We start from the raw sequence: 20,094 nt of genomic DNA, 5'->3' as shown, positions 1-20,094 counted from the left end.
CACGTGTTTTAGATGTAAAATAATGTGAACTTAACGTTAAAAATATAAAAAGTATGATTAGTTTAATAGAAATGACTTAAGACGATATTTAGCGGATTCATCACCTGTATTTCAAAATTTTTTTACGACCTTTTAAATTCACCCAAATGTATTGTAAAGACGTGTTTTAGATGTAAAATAATGTGAACTTAACGATAAAAATATAAAAAGTATGATTAGTTCAATACAAATGACTTTAAACGATATTTAGCGGAATTATCACCATTTTTTACCAAATATTTTTTATATTTTTTGTATTCACCCAAATGTATTGTAAACACGTGTTTTAGATGTAAAATAATGTGAACTTAACGTTAAAAATATAAAAAGTATGATTAGTTTAATAGAAATGACTTAAGACGATATTTAGCGGATTCATCACCTGTATTTCAAAATTTTTTTACGACCTTTTATATTCACCCAAATGTATTGTAAAGACGTGTTTTAGATGTAAAATAATGTGAACTTAACGATAAAAATATAAAAAGTATGATTAGTTCAATACAAATGACTTTAAACGATATTTAGCGGAATTATCACCATTTTTTACCAAATTTTTTCCCAAATTTTTTTTCTATTTTTTGTATTCACCCAAATGTATTGTAAATACGTGTTTTAGATGTAAAATAATGTGAACTTAACGATAAAAATATAAAAAGTATGATTAGTTCAATACAAATGACTTTAAACGATATTTAGCGGAATTATCACCATTTTTTACCAAATTTTCTTTCTATTTTTTGTATTCACCCAAATGTATTGTAAACACGTGTTTTAGATGTAAAATAATGTGAACTTAACGTTAAAAATATAAAAAGTATGATTAGTTTAATAGAAATGACTTAAGACGATATTTAGCGGATTCATCACCTGTATTTCAAAATTTTTTTACGACCTTTTATATTCACCCAAATGTATTGTAAAGACGTGTTTTAGATGTAAAATAATGTGAACTTAACGATAAAAATATAAAAAGTATGATTAGTTCAATACAAATGACTTTAAACGATATTTAGCGGAATTATCACCATTTTTTACCAAATATTTTTTCTATTTTTTGTATTCACCCAAATGTATTGTAAACACGTGTTTTAGATGTAAAATAATGTGAACTTAACGTTAAAAAAATAAAAAGTATGATTAGTTTAATAGAAATGACTTAAGACGATATTTAGCGGATTCATCACCTGTATTTCAAAATTTTTTTACGACCTTTTATATTCACCCAAATGTATTGTAAAGACGTGTTTTAGATCTAAAATAATGTGAACTTAACTATAAAAATATAAAAAGTATGATTAGTTCAATACAAATGACTTTAAACGATATTTAGCGGAATTATCACCATTTTTTACCAAATTTTTTCCCAAATTTTTTTTCTATTTTTTGTATTCACCCAAATGTATTGTAAATACGTGTTTTAGATGTAAAATAATGTGAACTTAACGATAAAAATATAAAAAGTATGATTAGTTCAATACAAATGACTTTAAACGATATTTAGCGGAATTATCACCATTTTTTACCAAATTTTTTCCCAAATTTTTTTTCTATTTTTTGTATTCACCCAAATGTATTGTAAACACGTGTTTTAGATGTAAAATAATGTGAACTTAACGTTAAAAATATAAAAAGTATGATTAGTTTAATAGAAATGACTTAAGACGATATTTAGCGGATTCATCACCTGTATTTCAAAATTTTTTTACGACCTTTTATATTCACCCAAATGTATTGTAAAGACGTGTTTTAGATGTAAAATTATGTGAACTTAACGATAAAAATATAAAAAGTATGATTAGTTCAATACAAATGACTTTAAACGATATTTAGCGGAATTATCACCATTTTTTACCCAATTTTTTCCCAAATTTTTTTTCTATTTTTTGTATTCACCCAAATGTATTGTAAACACGTGTTTTAGATGTAAAATAATGTGAACTTAACGTTAAAAATATAAAAAGTATGATTAGTTTAATAGAAATGACTTAAGACGATATTTAGCGGATTCATCACCTGTATTTCAAAATTTTTTTACGACCTTTTATATTCACCCAAATGTATTGTAAAGACGTGTTTTAGATGTAAAATAATGTGAACTTAACGATAAAAATATAAAAAGTATGATTAGTTCAATACAAATGACTTTAAACGATATTTAGCGGAATTATCACCATTTTTTACCAAATTTTTTCCCAAATTTTTTTTCTATTTTTTGTATTCACCCAAATGTATTGTAAATACGTGTTTTAGATGTAAAATAATGTGAACTTAACGATAAAAATATAAAAAGTATGATTAGTTCAATACAAATGACTTTAAACGATATTTAGCGGAATTATCACCATTTTTTACCAAATTTTCTTTCTATTTTTTGTATTCACCCAAATGTATTGTAAACACGTGTTTTAGATGTAAAATAATGTGAACTTAACGTTAAAAATATAAAAAGTATGATTAGTTTAATAGAAATGACTTAAGACGATATTTAGCGGATTCATCACCTGTATTTCAAAATTTTTTTACGACCTTTTATATTCACCCAAATGTATTGTAAAGACGTGTTTTAGATGTAAAATAATGTGAACTTAACGATAAAAATATAAAAAGTATGATTAGTTCAATACAAATGACTTTAAACGATATTTAGCGGAATTATCACCATTTTTTACCAAATATTTTTTCTATTTTTTGTATTCACCCAAATGTATTGTAAACACGTGTTTTAGATGTAAAATAATGTGAACTTAACGATAAAAATATAAAAAGTATGATTAGTTCAATACAAATGACTTTAAACGATATTTAGCGGAATTATCACCATTTTTTACCAAATTTTCTTTCTATTTTTTGTATTCACCCAAATGTATTGTAAACACGTGTTTTAGATGTAAAATAATGTGAACTTAACGTTAAAAATATAAAAAGTATGATTAGTTTAATAGAAATGACTTAAGACGATATTTAGCGGATTCATCACCTGTATTTCAAAATTTTTTTACGACCTTTTATATTCACCCAAATGTATTGTAAAGACGTGTTTTAGATGTAAAATAATGTGAACTTAACGATAAAAATATAAAAAGTATGATTAGTTCAATACAAATGACTTTAAACGATATTTAGCGGAATTATCACCATTTTTTACCAAATATTTTTTCTATTTTTTGTATTCACCCAAATGTATTGTAAACACGTGTTTTAGATGTAAAATAATGTGAACTTAACGTTAAAAAAATAAAAAGTATGATTAGTTTAATAGAAATGACTTAAGACGATATTTAGCGGATTCATCACCTGTATTTCAAAATTTTTTTACGACCTTTTATATTCACCCAAATGTATTGTAAAGACGTGTTTTAGATCTAAAATAATGTGAACTTAACTATAAAAATATAAAAAGTATGATTAGTTCAATACAAATGACTTTAAACGATATTTAGCGGAATTATCACCATTTTTTACCAAATTTTTTCCCAAATTTTTTTTCTATTTTTTGTATTCACCCAAATGTATTGTAAATACGTGTTTTAGATGTAAAATAATGTGAACTTAACGATAAAAATATAAAAAGTATGATTAGTTCAATACAAATGACTTTAAACGATATTTAGCGGAATTATCACCATTTTTTACCAAATTTTTTCCCAAATTTTTTTTCTATTTTTTGTATTCACCCAAATGTATTGTAAACACGTGTTTTAGATGTAAAATAATGTGAACTTAACGTTAAAAATATAAAAAGTATGATTAGTTTAATAGAAATGACTTAAGACGATATTTAGCGGATTCATCACCTGTATTTCAAAATTTTTTTACGACCTTTTATATTCACCCAAATGTATTGTAAAGACGTGTTTTAGATGTAAAATTATGTGAACTTAACGATAAAAATATAAAAAGTATGATTAGTTCAATACAAATGACTTTAAACGATATTTAGCGGAATTATCACCATTTTTTACCCAATTTTTTCCCAAATTTTTTTTCTATTTTTTGTATTCACCCAAATGTATTGTAAACACGTGTTTTAGATGTAAAATAATGTGAACTTAACGTTAAAAATATAAAAAGTATGATTAGTTTAATAGAAATGACTTAAGACGATATTTAGCGGATTCATCACCTGTATTTCAAAATTTTTTTACGACCTTTTATATTCACCCAAATGTATTGTAAAGACGTGTTTTAGATGTAAAATAATGTGAACTTAACGATAAAAATATAAAAAGTATGATTAGTTCAATACAAATGACTTTAAACGATATTTAGCGGAATTATCACCATTTTTTACCAAATTTTTTCCCAAATTTTTTTTCTATTTTTTGTATTCACCCAAATGTATTGTAAATACGTGTTTTAGATGTAAAATAATGTGAACTTAACGATAAAAATATAAAAAGTATGATCAGTTCAATACAAATGACTTTAAACGATATTTAGCGGAATTATCACCATTTTTTACCAAATTTTTTCCCAAATTTTTTTTCTATTTTTTGTATTCACCCAAATGTATTGTAAACACGTGTTTTAGATGTAAAATAATGTGAACTTAACGTTAAAAATATAAAAAGTATGATTAGTTTAATAGAAATGACTTAAGACAATATTTAGCGGATTCATCACCTGTATTTCAAAATTTTTTACGACCTTTTATATTCACCCAAATGTATTGTAAAGACGTGTTTTAGATGTAAAATAATGTGAACTTAACGATAAAAATATAAAAAGTATGATTAGTTCAATACAAATGACTTTAAACGATATTTAGCGGAATTATCACCATTTTTTACCAAATTTTTTCCCAAATTTTTTTTCTATTTTTTGTATTCACCCAAATGTATTGTAAATACGTGTTTTAGATGTAAAATAATATGAACTTAACGATAAAAATATAAAAAGTATGATTAGTTCAATACAAATGAGTTTAAACGATATTTAGCGGAATAATCACCATTTTTTACCAAATTTTTTTTCTATTTTTTGTATTCACCCAAATGTATTGTAAACACGTGTTTTAGATGTAAAATAATGTGAACTTAACGTTAAAAATATAAAAAGTATGATTAGTTTAATAGAAATGACTTAAGACGATATTTAGCGGATTCATCACCTGTATTTCAAAATTTTTTTACGACCTTTTAAATTCACCCAAATGTATTGTAAAGACGTGTTTTAGATGTAAAATAATGTGAACTTAACGATAAAAATATAAAAAGTATGATTAGTTCAATACAAATGACTTTAAACGATATTTAGCGGAATTATCACCATTTTTTACCAAATATTTTTTATATTTTTTGTATTCACCCAAATGTATTGTAAACACGTGTTTTAGATGTAAAATAATGTGAACTTAACGTTAAAAATATAAAAAGTATGATTAGTTTAATAGAAATGACTTAAGACGATATTTAGCGGATTCATCACCTGTATTTCAAAATTTTTTTACGACCTTTTATATTCACCCAAATGTATTGTAAAGACGTGTTTTAGATGTAAAATAATGTGAACTTAACGATAAAAATATAAAAAGTATGATTAGTTCAATACAAATGACTTTAAACGATATTTAGCGGAATTATCACCATTTTTTACCAAATTTTTTCCCAAATTTTTTTTCTATTTTTTGTATTCACCCAAATGTATTGTAAATACGTGTTTTAGATGTAAAATAATGTGAACTTAACGATAAAAATATAAAAAGTATGATTAGTTCAATACAAATGACTTTAAACGATATTTAGCGGAATTATCACCATTTTTTACCAAATTTTCTTTCTATTTTTTGTATTCACCCAAATGTATTGTAAACACGTGTTTTAGATGTAAAATAATGTGAACTTAACGTTAAAAATATAAAAAGTATGATTAGTTTAATAGAAATGACTTAAGACGATATTTAGCGGATTCATCACCTGTATTTCAAAATTTTTTTACGACCTTTTATATTCACCCAAATGTATTGTAAAGACGTGTTTTAGATGTAAAATAATGTGAACTTAACGATAAAAATATAAAAAGTATGATTAGTTCAATACAAATGACTTTAAACGATATTTAGCGGAATTATCACCATTTTTTACCAAATATTTTTTCTATTTTTTGTATTCACCCAAATGTATTGTAAACACGTGTTTTAGATGTAAAATAATGTGAACTTAACGTTAAAAAAATAAAAAGTATGATTAGTTTAATAGAAATGACTTAAGACGATATTTAGCGGATTCATCACCTGTATTTCAAAATTTTTTTACGACCTTTTATATTCACCCAAATGTATTGTAAAGACGTGTTTTAGATCTAAAATAATGTGAACTTAACTATAAAAATATAAAAAGTATGATTAGTTCAATACAAATGACTTTAAACGATATTTAGCGGAATTATCACCATTTTTTACCAAATTTTTTCCCAAATTTTTTTTCTATTTTTTGTATTCACCCAAATGTATTGTAAATACGTGTTTTAGATGTAAAATAATGTGAACTTAACGATAAAAATATAAAAAGTATGATTAGTTCAATACAAATGACTTTAAACGATATTTAGCGGAATTATCACCATTTTTTACCCAATTTTTTCCCAAATTTTTTTTCTATTTTTTGTATTCACCCAAATGTATTGTAAACACGTGTTTTAGATGTAAAATAATGTGAACTTAACGTTAAAAATATAAAAAGTATGATTAGTTTAATAGAAATGACTTAAGACGATATTTAGCGGATTCATCACCTGTATTTCAAAATTTTTTTACGACCTTTTATATTCACCCAAATGTATTGTAAAGACGTGTTTTAGATGTAAAATAATGTGAACTTAACTATAAAAATATAAAAAGTATGATTAGTTCAATACAAATGACTTTAAACGATATTTAGCGGAATTATCACCATTTTTTACCAAATTTTTTCCCAAATTTTTTTTCTATTTTTTGTATTCACCCAAATGTATTGTAAATACGTGTTTTAGATGTAAAATAATGTGAACTTAACGATAAAAATATAAAAAGTATGATTAGTTCAATACAAATGACTTTAAACGATATTTAGCGGAATTATCACCATTTTTTACCAAATTTTTTTTCTATTTTTTGTATTCACCCAAATGTATTGTAAACACGTGTTTTAGATGTAAAATAATGTGAACTTAACGTTAAAAATATAAAAAGTATGATTAGTTTAATAGAAATGACTTAAGACGATATTTAGCGGATTCATCACCTGTATTTCAAAATTTTTTTACGACCTTTTATATTCACCCAAATGTATTGTAAATACGTGTTTTAGATGTAAAATAATGTGAACTTAACGATAAAAATATAAAAAGTATGATTAGTTCAATACAAATGAGTTTAAACGATATTTAGCGGAATAATCACCATTTTTTACCAAATTTTTTTTCTATTTTTTGTATTCACCCAAATGTATTGTAAACACGTGTTTTAGATGTAAAATAATGTGAACTTAACGTTAAAAATATAAAAAGTATGATTAGTTTAATAGAAATGACTTAAGACGATATTTAGCGGATTCATCACCTGTATTTCAAAATTTTTTTACGACCTTTTAAATTCACCCAAATGTATTGTAAAGACGTGTTTTAGATGTAAAATAATGTGAACTTAACGATAAAAATATAAAAAGTATGATTAGTTCAATACAAATGACTTTAAACGATATTTAGCGGAATTATCACCATTTTTTACCAAATTTTTTTTCTATTTTTTGTATTCACCCAAATGTATTGTAAACACGTGTTTTAGATGTAAAATAATGTGAACTTAACGTTAAAAATATAAAAAGTATGATTAGTTTAATAGAAATGACTTAAGACGATATTTAGCGGATTCATCACCTGTATTTCAAAATTTTTTTACGACCTTTTAAATTCACCCAAATGTATTGTAAAGACGTGTTTTAGATGTAAAATAATGTGAACTTAACGATAAAAATATAAAAAGTATGATTAGTTCAATACAAATGACTTTAAACGATATTTAGCGGAATTATCACCATTTTTTACCAAATATTTTTTCTATTTTTTGTATTCACCCAAATGTATTGTAAACACGTGTTTTAGATGTAAAATAATGTGAACTTAACGTTAAAAATATAAAAAGTATGATTAGTTTAATAGAAATGACTTAAGACGATATTTAGCGGATTCATCACCTGTATTTCAAAATTTTTTTACGACCTTTTATATTCACCCAAATGTATTGTAAAGACGTGTTTTAGATGTAAAATAATGTGAACTTAACGATAAAAATATAAAAAGTATGATTAGTTCAATACAAATGACTTTAAACGATATTTAGCGGAATTATCACCATTTTTTACCAAATTTTTTCCCAAATTTTTTTTCTATTTTTTGTATTCACCCAAATGTATTGTAAATACGTGTTTTAGATGTAAAATAATGTGAACTTAACGATAAAAATATAAAAAGTATGATTAGTTCAATACAAATGACTTTAAACGATATTTAGCGGAATTATCACCATTTTTTACCAAATTTTCTTTCTATTTTTTGTATTCACCCAAATGTATTGTAAACACGTGTTTTAGATGTAAAATAATGTGAACTCAACGTTAAAAATATAAAAAGTATGATTAGTTTAATAGAAATGACTTAAGACGATATTTAGCGGATTCATCACCTGTATTTCAAAATTTTTTTACGACCTTTTATATTCACCCAAATGTATTGTAAAGACGTGTTTTAGATGTAAAATAATGTGAACTTAACGATAAAAATATAAAAAGTATGATTAGTTCAATACAAATGACTTTAAACGATATTTAGCGGAATTATCACCATTTTTTACCAAATATTTTTTCTATTTTTTGTATTCACCCAAATGTATTGTAAACACGTGTTTTAGATGTAAAATAATGTGAACTTAACGTTAAAAAAATAAAAAGTATGATTAGTTTAATAGAAATGACTTAAGACGATATTTAGCGGATTCATCACCTGTATTTCAAAATTTTTTTACGACCTTTTATATTCACCCAAATGTATTGTAAAGACGTGTTTTAGATCTAAAATAATGTGAACTTAACTATAAAAATATAAAAAGTATGATTAGTTCAATACAAATGACTTTAAACGATATTTAGCGGAATTATCACCATTTTTTACCAAATTTTTTCCCAAATTTTTTTTCTATTTTTTGTATTCACCCAAATGTATTGTAAATACGTGTTTTAGATGTAAAATAATGTGAACTTAACGATAAAAATATAAAAAGTATGATTAGTTCAATACAAATGACTTTAAACGATATTTAGCGGAATTATCACCATTTTTTACCAAATTTTTTCCCAAATTTTTTTTCTATTTTTTGTATTCACCCAAATGTATTGTAAACACGTGTTTTAGATGTAAAATAATGTGAACTTAACGTTAAAAATATAAAAAGTATGATTAGTTTAATAGAAATGACTTAAGACGATATTTAGCGGATTCATCACCTGTATTTCAAAATTTTTTTACGACCTTTTATATTCACCCAAATGTATTGTAAAGACGTGTTTTAGATGTAAAATTATGTGAACTTAACGATAAAAATATAAAAAGTATGATTAGTTCAATACAAATGACTTTAAACGATATTTAGCGGAATTATCACCATTTTTTACCCAATTTTTTCCCAAATTTTTTTTCTATTTTTTGTATTCACCCAAATGTATTGTAAACACGTGTTTTAGATGTAAAATAATGTGAACTTAACGTTAAAAATATAAAAAGTATGATTAGTTTAATAGAAATGACTTAAGACGATATTTAGCGGATTCATCACCTGTATTTCAAAATTTTTTTACGACCTTTTATATTCACCCAAATGTATTGTAAAGACGTGTTTTAGATGTAAAATAATGTGAACTTAACGATAAAAATATAAAAAGTATGATTAGTTCAATACAAATGACTTTAAACGATATTTAGCGGAATTATCACCATTTTTTACCAAATTTTTTCCCAAATTTTTTTTCTATTTTTTGTATTCACCCAAATGTATTGTAAATACGTGTTTTAGATGTAAAATAATGTGAACTTAACGATAAAAATATAAAAAGTATGATTAGTTCAATACAAATGACTTTAAACGATATTTAGCGGAATTATCACCATTTTTTACCAAATTTTCTTTCTATTTTTTGTATTCACCCAAATGTATTGTAAACACGTGTTTTAGATGTAAAATAATGTGAATTTAACGTTAAAAATATAAAAAGTATGATTAGTTTAATAGAAATGACTTAAGACGATATTTAGCGGATTCATCACCTGTATTTCAAAATTTTTTTACGACCATTTATATTCACCCAAATGTATTGTAAATACGTGTTTTAGATGTAAAATAATGTGAACTTAACGATAAAAATATAAAAAGTATGATTAGTTCAATACAAATGAGTTTAAACGATATTTAGCGGAATAATCACCATTTTTTACCAAATTTTTTTTCTATTTTTTGTATTCACCCAAATGTATTGTAAACACGTGTTTTAGATGTAAAATAATGTGAACTTAACGTTAAAAATATAAAAAGTATGATTAGTTTAATAGAAATGACTTAAGACGATATTTAGCGGATTCATCACCTGTATTTCAAAATTTTTTTACGACCTTTTAAATTCACCCAAATGTATTGTAAAGACGTGTTTTAGATGTAAAATAATGTGAACTTAACGATAAAAATATAAAAAGTATGATTAGTTCAATACAAATGACTTTAAACGATATTTAGCGGAATTATCACCATTTTTTACCAAATATTTTTTCTATTTTTTGTATTCACCCAAATGTATTGTAAACACGTGTTTTAGATGTAAAATAATGTGAACTTAACGTTAAAAATATAAAAAGTATGATTAGTTTAATAGAAATGACTTAAGACGATATTTAGCGGATTCATCACCTGTATTTCAAAATTTTTTTACGACCTTTTATATTCACCCAAATGTATTGTAAAGACGTGTTTTAGATGTAAAATAATGTGAACTTAACGATAAAAATATAAAAAGTATGATTAGTTCAATACAAATGACTTTAAACGATATTTAGCGGAATTATCACCATTTTTTACCAAATTTTTTCCCAAATTTTTTTTCTATTTTTTGTATTCACCCAAATGTATTGTAAATACGTGTTTTAGATGTAAAATAATGTGAACTTAACGATAAAAATATAAAAAGTATGATTAGTTCAATACAAATGACTTTAAACGATATTTAGCGGAATTATCACCATTTTTTACCAAATTTTCTTTCTATTTTTTGTATTCACCCAAATGTATTGTAAACACGTGTTTTAGATGTAAAATAATGTGAACTTAACGTTAAAAATATAAAAAGTATGATTAGTTTAATAGAAATGACTTAAGACGATATTTAGCGGATTCATCACCTGTATTTCAAAATTTTTTTACGACCTTTTATATTCACCCAAATGTATTGTAAAGACGTGTTTTAGATGTAAAATAATGTGAACTTAACGATAAAAATATAAAAAGTATGATTAGTTCAATACAAATGACTTTAAACGATATTTAGCGGAATTATCACCATTTTTTACCAAATATTTTTTCTATTTTTTGTATTCACCCAAATGTATTGTAAACACGTGTTTTAGATGTAAAATAATGTGAACTTAACGTTAAAAATATAAAAAGTATGATTAGTTTAATAGAAATGACTTAAGACGATATTTAGCGGATTCATCACCTGTATTTCAAAATTTTTTTACGACCTTTTATATTCACCCAAATGTATTGTAAAGACGTGTTTTAGATGTAAAATTATGTGAACTTAACGATAAAAATATAAAAAGTATGATTAGTTCAATACAAATGACTTTAAACGATATTTAGCGGAATTATCACCATTTTTTACCCAATTTTTTCCCAAATTTTTTTTCTATTTTTTGTATTCACCCAAATGTATTGTAAACACGTGTTTTAGATGTAAAATAATGTGAACTTAACGTTAAAAATATAAAAAGTATGATTAGTTTAATAGAAATGACTTAAGACGATATTTAGCGGATTCATCACCTGTATTTCAAAATTTTTTTACGACCTTTTATATTCACCCAAATGTATTGTAAAGACGTGTTTTAGATGTAAAATTATGTGAACTTAACGATAAAAATATAAAAAGTATGATTAGTTCAATACAAATGACTTTAAACGATATTTAGCGGAATTATCACCAATTTTTACCAAATTTTTTCCCAAATTTTTTTTCTATTTTTTGTATTCACCCAAATGTATTGTAAATACGTGTTTTAGATGTAAAATAATGTGAACTTAACGATAAAAATATAAAAAGTATGATTAGTTCAATACAAATGACTTTAAACGATATTTAGCGGAATTATCACCATTTTTTACCAAATTTTCTTTCTATTTTTTGTATTCACCCAAATGTATTGTAAACACGTGTTTTAGATGTAAAATAATGTGAATTTAACGTTAAAAATATAAAAAGTATGATTAGTTTAATAGAAATGACTTAAGACGATATTTAGCGGATTCATCACCTGTATTTCAAAATTTTTTTACGACCTTTTATATTCACCCAAATGTATTGTAAATACGTGTTTTAGATGTAAAATAATGTGAACTTAACGATAAAAATATAAAAAGTATGATTAGTTCAATACAAATGAGTTTAAACGATATTTAGCGGAATAATCACCATTTTTTACCAAATTTTTTTTCTATTTTTTGTATTCACCCAAATGTATTGTAAACACGTGTTTTAGATGTAAAATAATGTGAACTTAACGTTAAAAATATAAAAAGTATGATTAGTTTAATAGAAATGACTTAAGACGATATTTAGCGGATTCATCACCTGTATTTCAAAATTTTTTTACGACCTTTTAAATTCACCCAAATGTATTGTAAAGACGTGTTTTAGATGTAAAATAATGTGAACTTAACGATAAAAATATAAAAAGTATGATTAGTTCAATACAAATGACTTTAAACGATATTTAGCGGAATTATCACCATTTTTTACCAAATATTTTTTCTATTTTTTGTATTCACCCAAATGTATTGTAAACACGTGTTTTAGATGTAAAATAATGTGAACTTAACGTTAAAAATATAAAAAGTATGATTAGTTTAATAGAAATGACTTAAGACGATATTTAGCGGATTCATCACCTGTATTTCAAAATTTTTTTACGACCTTTTATATTCACCCAAATGTATTGTAAAGACGTGTTTTAGATGTAAAATAATGTGAACTTAACGTTAAAAATATAAAAAGTATGATTAGTTTAATAGAAATGACTTAAGACGATATTTAGCGGATTCATCACCTGTATTTCAAAATTTTTTTACGACCTTTTATATTCACCCAAATGTATTGTAAAGACGTGTTTTAGATGTAAAATAATGTGAACTTAACGATAAAAATATAAAAAGTATGATTAGTTCAATACAAATGACTTTAAACGATATTTAGCGGAATTATCACCATTTTTTACCAAATATTTTTTCTATTTTTTGTATTCACCCAAATGTATTGTAAACACGTGTTTTAGATGTAAAATAATGTGAACTTAACGTTAAAAAAATAAAAAGTATGATTAGTTTAATAGAAATGACTTAAGACGATATTTAGCGGATTCATCACCTGTATTTCAAAATTTTTTTACGACCTTTTATATTCACCCAAATGTATTGTAAAGACGTGTTTTAGATCTAAAATAATGTGAACTTAACTATAAAAATATAAAAAGTATGATTAGTTCAATACAAATGACTTTAAACGATATTTAGCGGAATTATCACCATTTTTTACCAAATTTTCTTTCTATTTTTTGTATTCACCCAAATGTATTGTAAACACGTGTTTTAGATGTAAAATAATGTGAATTTAACGTTAAAAATATAAAAAGTATGATTAGTTTAATAGAAATGACTTAAGACGATATTTAGCGGATTCATCACCTGTATTTCAAAATTTTTTTACGACCTTTTATATTCACCCAAATGTATTGTAAATACGTGTTTTAGATGTAAAATAATGTGAACTTAACGATAAAAATATAAAAAGTATGATTAGTTCAATACAAATGAGTTTAAACGATATTTAGCGGAATAATCACCATTTTTTACCAAATTTTTTTTCTATTTTTTGTATTCACCCAAATGTATTGTAAACACGTGTTTTAGATGTAAAATAATGTGAACTTAACGTTAAAAATATAAAAAGTATGATTAGTTTAATAGAAATGACTTAAGACGATATTTAGCGGATTCATCACCTGTATTTCAAAATTTTTTTACGACCTTTTAAATTCACCCAAATGTATTGTAAAGACGTGTTTTAGATGTAAAATAATGTGAACTTAACGATAAAAATATAAAAAGTATGATTAGTTCAATACAAATGACTTTAAACGATATTTAGCGGAATTATCACCATTTTTTACCAAATATTTTTTCTATTTTTTGTATTCACCCAAATGTATTGTAAACACGTGTTTTAGATGTAAAATAATGTGAACTTAACGTTAAAAATATAAAAAGTATGATTAGTTTAATAGAAATGACTTAAGACGATATTTAGCGGATTCATCACCTGTATTTCAAAATTTTTTTACGACCTTTTATATTCACCCAAATGTATTGTAAAGACGTGTTTTAGATGTAAAATAATGTGAACTTAACGTTAAAAATATAAAAAGTATGATTAGTTTAATAGAAATGACTTAAGACGATATTTAGCGGATTCATCACCTGTATTTCAAAATTTTTTTACGACCTTTTATATTCACCCAAATGTATTGTAAAGACGTGTTTTAGATGTAAAATAATGTGAACTTAACGATAAAAATATAAAAAGTATGATTAGTTCAATACAAATGACTTTAAACGATATTTAGCGGAATTATCACCATTTTTTACCAAATATTTTTTCTATTTTTTGTATTCACCCAAATGTATTGTAAACACGTGTTTTAGATGTAAAATAATGTGAACTTAACGTTAAAAAAATAAAAAGTATGATTAGTTTAATAGAAATGACTTAAGACGATATTTAGCGGATTCATCACCTGTATTTCAAAATTTTTTTACGACCTTTTATATTCACCCAAATGTATTGTAAAGACGTGTTTTAGATCTAAAATAATGTGAACTTAACTATAAAAATATAAAAAGTATGATTAGTTCAATACAAATGACTTTAAACGATATTTAGCGGAATTATCACCATTTTTTACCAAATTTTTTCCCAAATTTTTTTTCTATTTTTTGTATTCACCCAAATGTATTGTAAATACGTGTTTTAGATGTAAAATAATGTGAACTTAACGATAAAAATATAAAAAGTATGATTAGTTCAATACAAATGACTTTAAACGATATTTAGCGGAATTATCACCATTTTTTACCAAATTTTTTCCCAAATTTTTTTTCTATTTTTTGTATTCACCCAAATGTATTGTAAATACGTGTTTTAGATGTAAAATAATGTGAACTTAACGATAAAAATATAAAAAGTATGATTAGTTCAATACAAATGACTTTAAACGATATTTAGCGGAATTATCACAATTTTTTACCAAATTTTCTTTCTATTTTTTGTATTCACCCAAATGTATTGTAAACACGTGTTTTAGATGTAAAATAATGTGAATTTAACGTTAAAAATATAAAAAGTATGATTAGTTTAATAGAAATGACTTAAGACGATATTTAGCGGATTCATCACCTGTATTTCAAAATTTTTTTACGACCTTTTATATTCACCCAAATGTATTGTAAAGACGTGTTTTAGATGTAAAATAATGTGAACTTAACGATAAAAATATAAAAAGTATGATTAGTTCAATACAAATGACTTTAAACGATATTTAGCGGAATTATCACCATTTTTTACCAAATTTTTTCCCAAATTTTTTTTCTATTTTTTGTATTCACCCAAATGTATTGTAAATACGTGTTTTAGATGTAAAATAATGTGAACTTAACGATAAAAATATAAAAAGTATGATTAGTTCAATACAAATGACTTTAAACGATATTTAGCGGAATTATCACCATTTTTTACCAAATTTTCTTTCTATTTTTTGTATTCACCCAAATGTATTGTAAACACGTGTTTTAGATGTAAAATAATGTGAATTTAACGTTAAAAATATAAAAAGTATGATTAGTTTAATAGAAATGACTTAAGACGATATTTAGCGGATTCATCACCTGTATTTCAAAATTTTTTTACGACCATTTATATTCACCCAAATGTATTGTAAAGACGTGTTTTAGATGTAAAATAATGTGAACTTAACGATAAAAATATAAAAAGTATGATTAGTTCAATACAAATGACTTTAAACGATATTTAGCGGAATTATCACCATTTTTTACCAAATATTTTTTCTATTTTTTGTATTCACCCAAATGTATTGTAAACACGTGTTTTAGATGTAAAATAATGTGAACTTAACGTTAAAAATATAAAAAGTATGATTAGTTTAATAGAAATGACTTAAGACGATATTTAGCGGATTCATCACCTGTATTTCAAAATTTTTTTACGACCTTTTATATTCACCCAAATGTATTGTAAAGACGTGTTTTAGATGTAAAATAATGTGAACTTAACGATAAAAATATAAAAAGTATGATTAGTTCAATACAAATGACTTTAAACGATATTTAGCGGAATTATCACCATTTTTTACCAAATTTTTTCCCAAATTTTTTTTCTATTTTTTGTATTCACCCAAATGTATTGTAAATACGTGTTTTAGATGTAAAATAATGTGAACTTAACGATAAAAATATAAAAAGTATGATTAGTTCAATACAAATGACTTTAAACGATATTTAGCGGAATTATCACCATTTTTTACCAAATTTTCTTTCTATTTTTTGTATTCACCCAAATGTATTGTAAACACGTGTTTTAGATGTAAAATAATGTGAACTTAACGTTAAAAATATAAAAAGTATGATTAGTTTAATAGAAATGACTTAAGACGATATTTAGCGGATTCATCACCTGTATTTCAAAATTTTTTTACGACCTTTTATATTCACCCAAATGTATTGTAAAGACGTGTTTTAGATGTAAAATAATGTGAACTTAACGATAAAAATATAAAAAGTATGATTAGTTCAATACAAATGACTTTAAACGATATTTAGCGGAATTATCACCATTTTTTACCAAATATTTTTTCTATTTTTTGTATTCACCCAAATGTATTGTAAACACGTGTTTTAGATGTAAAATAATGTGAACTTAACGTTAAAAAAATAAAAAGTATGATTAGTTTAATAGAAATGACTTAAGACGATATTTAGCGGATTCATCACCTGTATTTCAAAATTTTTTTACGACCTTTTATATTCACCCAAATGTATTGTAAAGACGTGTTTTAGATCTAAAATAATGTGAACTTAACTATAAAAATATAAAAAGTATGATTAGTTCAATACAAATGACTTTAAACGATATTTAGCGGAATTATCACCATTTTTTACCAAATTTTTTCCCAAATTTTTTTTCTATTTTTTGTATTCACCCAAATGTATTGTAAATACGTGTTTTAGATGTAAAATAATGTGAACTTAACGATAAAAATATAAAAAGTATGATTAGTTCAATACAAATGACTTTAAACGATATTTAGCGGAATTATCACCATTTTTTACCAAATTTTTTCCCAAATTTTTTTTCTATTTTTTGTATTCACCCAAATGTATTGTAAACACGTGTTTTAGATGTAAAATAATGTGAACTTAACGTTAAAAATATAAAAAGTATGATTAGTTTAATAGAAATGACTTAAGACGATATTTAGCGGATTCATCACCTGTATTTCAAAATTTTTTTACGACCTTTTATATTCACCCAAATGTATTGTAAAGACGTGTTTTAGATGTAAAATTATGTGAACTTAACGATAAAAATATAAAAAGTATGATTAGTTCAATACAAATGACTTTAAACGATATTTAGCGGAATTATCACAATTTTTTACCCAATTTTTTCCCAAATTTTTTTTCTATTTTTTGTATTCACCCAAATGTATTGTAAACACGTGTTTTAGATGTAAAATAATGTGAACTTAACGTTAAAAATATAAAAAGTATGATTAGTTTAATAGAAATGACTTAAGACGATATTTAGCGGATTCATCACCTGTATTTCAAAATTTTTTTACGACCTTTTATATTCACCCAAATGTATTGTAAAGACGTGTTTTAGATGTAAAATTATGTGAACTTAACGATAAAAATATAAAAAGTATGATTAGTTCAATACAAATGACTTTAAACGATATTTAGCGGAATTATCACCAATTTTTACCAAATTTTTTCCCAAATTTTTTTTCTATTTTTTGTATTCACCCAAATGTATTGTAAATACGTGTTTTAGATGTAAAATAATGTGAACTTAACGATAAAAATATAAAAAGTATGATTAGTTCAATACAAATGACTTTAAACGATATTTAGCGGAATTATCACCATTTTTTACCAAATTTTCTTTCTATTTTTTGTATTCACCCAAATGTATTGTAAACACGTGTTTTAGATGTAAAATAATGTGAATTTAACGTTAAAAATATAAAAAGTATGATTAGTTTAATAGAAATGACTTAAGACGATATTTAGCGGATTCATCACCTGTATTTCAAAATTTTTTTACGACCTTTTAAATTCACCCAAATGTATTGTAAAGACGTGTTTTAGATGTAAAATAATGTGAACTTAACGATAAAAATATAAAAAGTATGATTAGTTCAATACAAATGACTTTAAACGATATTTAGCGGAATTATCACCATTTTTTACCAAATATTTTTTCTATTTTTTGTATTCACCCAAATGTATTGTAAACACGTGTTTTAGATGTAAAATAATGTGAACTTAACGTTAAAAATATAAAAAGTATGATTAGTTTAATAGAAATGACTTAAGACGATATTTAGCGGATTCATCACCTGTATTTCAAAATTTTTTTACGACCTTTTATATTCACCCAAATGTATTGTAAAGACGTGTTTTAGATGTAAAATAATGTGAACTTAACGTTAAAAATATAAAAAGTATGATTAGTTTAATAGAAATGACTTAAGACGATATTTAGCGGATTCATCACCTGTATTTCAAAATTTTTTTACGACCTTTTATATTCACCAAAATGTATTGTAAAGACGTGTTTTAGATGTAAAATAATGTGAACTTAACGATAAAAATATAAAAAGTATGATTAGTTCAATACAAATGACTTTAAACGATATTTAGCGGAATTATCACCATTTTTTACCAAATATTTTTTCTATTTTTTGTATTCACCCAAATGTATTGTAAACACGTGTTTTAGATTTAAAATAATGTGAACTTAACGTTAAAAAAATAAAAAGTATGATTAGTTTAATAGAAATGACTTAAGACGATATTTAGCGGATTCATCACCTGTATTTCAAAATTTTTTTACGACCTTTTATATTCACCCAAATGTATTGTAAAGACGTGTTTTAGATCTAAAATAATGTGAACTTAACTATAAAAATATAAAAAGTATGATTAGTTCAATACAAATGACTTTAAACGATATTTAGCGGAATTATCACCATTTTTTACCAAATTTTTTCCCAAATTTTTTTTCTATTTTTTGTATTCACCCAAATGTATTGTAAATACGTGTTTTAGATGTAAAATAATGTGAACTTAACGATAAAAATATAAAAAGTATGATTAGTTCAATACAAATGACTTTAAACGATATTTAGCGGAATTATCACCATTTTTTACCAAATTTTTTCCCAAATTTTTTTTCTATTTTTTGTATTCACCCAAATGTATTGTAAACACGTGTTTTAGATGTAAAATAATGTGAACTTAACGTTAAAAATATAAAAAGTATGATTAGTTTAATAGAAATGACTTAAGACGATATTTAGCGGATTCATCACCTGTATTTCAAAATTTTTTTACGACCTTTTATATTCACCCAAATGTATTGTAAAGACGTGTTTTAGATGTAAAATTATGTGAACTTAACG

The sequence above is a fragment of the Diuraphis noxia genome, unplaced genomic scaffold, assembly GCF_037042655.1.
Source record: "Diuraphis noxia isolate RWA-SAM2 unplaced genomic scaffold, SU_Dnox_SAM2 contig0004, whole genome shotgun sequence".
NCBI classification, from domain to species: domain Eukaryota; kingdom Metazoa; phylum Arthropoda; class Insecta; order Hemiptera; family Aphididae; genus Diuraphis; species Diuraphis noxia.
Note: the sequence above shows the minus strand (reverse complement) of the source record.